The 3,008-nt window shown below is 45.8% G+C and overlaps 1 long non-coding RNA gene across 1 annotated transcript; it reads left to right on the forward strand.

Annotated features, from left to right (window-relative positions):
* Window positions 1-656: 656 nt before the first annotated feature.
* On the forward strand, window positions 657-1,139 carry LOC121828693 (uncharacterized). The gene is made up of 2 exons (XR_013050525.1): window positions 657-780; window positions 905-1,139. It is a non-coding gene; the product is annotated as an uncharacterized LOC121828693 (long non-coding RNA).
* The last annotated feature ends 1,869 nt before the right edge of the window (window positions 1,140-3,008 follow it).

Raw genomic sequence — 3,008 nt, forward strand, 5'->3', positions numbered from 1 at the left:
ACTCATTCAGATTCCCCTGTCAGACAAATCCCACCTGTGAGCACGGCTGTCTACACCACATAACACCACATAGATCAAGAGCTGGGAGAGGCCAGAGTCATGAACATCATAGCTTTCCATAAAAGTTAATTAATGACAGAAGCATATTGCCAGGAATGGCAGCACAACCCTTATTTATGGTTCAGGAAACTCCAAATGTAGGGACTTCCCTTCTCTTTCCCCCCGACCCCGGCAATACCCATGGGGAGCTTACCCAGCCCATTCCAGTAACTCAGTGAGTCATTTGCCAAGTCAGCAAGGAAACAGCGTGGATGACATAAAAATTAATACCACAGCTGAATATCCAACGTTCATCTCAAGGGAAATGGACCACCCCATGGATGCTGCTCTGTTCTCCCCTGTCCCTGTATCTGAACACTTTTACACCTCACATTTTTACTGTTGTTAACAGTTTCAACCCTCCACCTTGAGTCCCCCAAGGAACCCTTGTTGCTGAAAGAGCTTGTAGAAGGCCCCCCCCCCACCTTCCCCTGCAGAGCCCCACACACAGGCTTGGCCAATTACTAGGGTAACAGCTCTTCAGTAACACATAGTTTGCATTTCAGGGAGGCCATGAAGCTTAGGGGCCGAAAGGGTACAGCTGGGTTCAAGTTCTGGTAAGGTATTCTAAGCATCTCCGTCCACTCACCATCTCGATACTAATAATTACCTTGAGGCTGCCATGGTGTTTGACGTCACACAGTGCGCGCACTTCGGCCCCTGGTGCTCACTAAGAGCAAAGTGAGTGTTAACGGTATTGTGGCTTCTGTTTCCGTCCTTGTTCCCTCTGAGTGCCAGGTACCCCCACACAGCTGAGGTCAAGCCCAGGCTAGTACCCTGACACGTTCTCTGTTCCACTCCCCAGACAGACTTGAGGAGGTGGCCGGATGGTGAGTGCAAACTTGAACTCGTGTACGGATCAGTGTGTCTTTGGCTTATTCCTTCTAAAGACATTCACAACCACTTCCACGTCTCAAGAAGAGGAAGAAAACTGCCCCGGGCGCGGGAGCAGGAAGCGGGATACGCTTTTACGATTTCCACGTGTGGCTTGAGTTTTCGTCTCGCTTCCACCCTAAGTAAACCGGTGACGCCTTCTCAGAGCTCAGCTTTTATTTCTTTGTTTGAAAAGGACCTAATAACAACCCCCTACCTCTTTCTCTCACAGCGCTCGGAATCGTGATAGGTGACGGATATCGAAGCCCCCACTTTAAAGCAGAAATCCCCCCCCACACACACACACACAAACATACATGACAAGGATGCTTTGGTTGCCTGGGAACAGAAGCAGCAGTAGCGGCTGCCCCTCCGTGCTCCTACAAATTATGAGAAAAATGACCATGGTGCTGAGACGTTATCCTGCTTGTGTAAATGAACAGTCATCTCAGCAGTAATTTGTTAAATAGAGAAACAGAAATCCTTTGTGAAGACAGGGGGTTTTATAAATGTTTGATTTGACCCAATCCGCTGTAGTCCTTACGGCTACCCAGCCTCCCCCTACCGCTGGCTTTAATTGCATGTCACTGCTAACTTCCTTGTAAAGAGACAGGCCTCTGCCATTCCTTCTAATTATCCAAATCACCAGCCACTGTGTGTGGCCTTACCTAAGGCTTTTAACCAGAAGTAATGTCACTAAATCAAAGTGAGTGGGAGGTGTCCCTGCCGCAATGACTAATAAATGTTACATGACATTCTTTAAGCCCGTTGAAGCTACTCTCTCTGCGAGCCCGAGTCTAACGCGATAACTCATCAGTTACGAATATCAGAACCACAAGCCCGTATGCATACCACCTTTCATTGAAGAAACACAGTGCGGAAGAGGAGACCTCACCCCCAGCCCCAGCTGTGAGAGCGCGTTTTGAAATTCAACGTAACTATGTATCTGTTTCTAAAGAAAGCTACATCAAACCCAGCTGCTAGCACACAGGTTGGGAAAAACATCTTCATATACATTATGCAATGTAACCTGTGTATTCCCGTTTATGGTTACTGTGGCCCCAGTACAGTTTGGAACACCAAGGCCTCATGAAGGTAAGTAATTTGTGCTACACAGCTCTAAAGACAAGCAGAGCGGGCCCGAGGAGAAGCAAGGCGCAGAGGAGGCCGGGGCATACCTGTCTGATTCTCTATGTGTACAGTTACTTGAATATCAAGAACATACTATGTGCATTTTGAATATTTGGAGCCGCATAAGAAGCTGCTAAAATACAATAAATAACTTGTCTTGTGAAAAGTGAGTCCCTTCTCTAGTGTTTCCACAACTTTACATTTGTAGGACGGAAACAGGAAGAACTTGTGCTTTTTGGGTACTTAAAATGTTTGGATCAGTTTTGAAATAGAAATATTTAAGAGTACGAACACCAGGTCGCAAGCTTTCTTGTGGTGAATCTGGCGTTTGAACGTGCATCAGGTTATAAACCATGATGGACAATTGTAATGGTTTCGATGAGAAATGTCCCCCATAGGCTCTTGGGCCTCAGTTGGTGGTGCCGTCTGGGAGGTTACAGAGCCTTTAGGAGGTGGAGCTTTGCTAGAGGGAGTATGTCACACGTATGTCATACACACACAAAGATGCACAGACATACAATACATACATGTCACATGCATACATACACATAAATACAAATTATTTTTTAATATATTCTATTTATTTACTTGTGTATACATTTATCTGTGTAAGGGTGTCAGATTCCCTGCAAGTGGATTACAGACCGTTGTGAGCTGGCATGTGGGTGCTGGGAATTGAACCCAGGTTTTCTGGAAGAGCAGCCAGTGCTCTTAACCACTGCACCATCTCTCCAGTCCCCATAAATACAAATTCTTTAACAAATATTTTTAAAAGGAGCAATAACTCAACAATGTCAGCATTTCTTTAGTGGTTACTTTTACCGAATATTGTCATTTATTTTTCAAATGCACACATTCAGACGGGAAAATGGGTGCAGGAAGTGGAAGGGTTGGGAGCCCAGTGT

The sequence above is a fragment of the Peromyscus maniculatus genome, chromosome 4 (assembly GCF_049852395.1).
Source record: "Peromyscus maniculatus bairdii isolate BWxNUB_F1_BW_parent chromosome 4, HU_Pman_BW_mat_3.1, whole genome shotgun sequence".
NCBI lineage: Eukaryota > Metazoa > Chordata > Mammalia > Rodentia > Cricetidae > Peromyscus > Peromyscus maniculatus.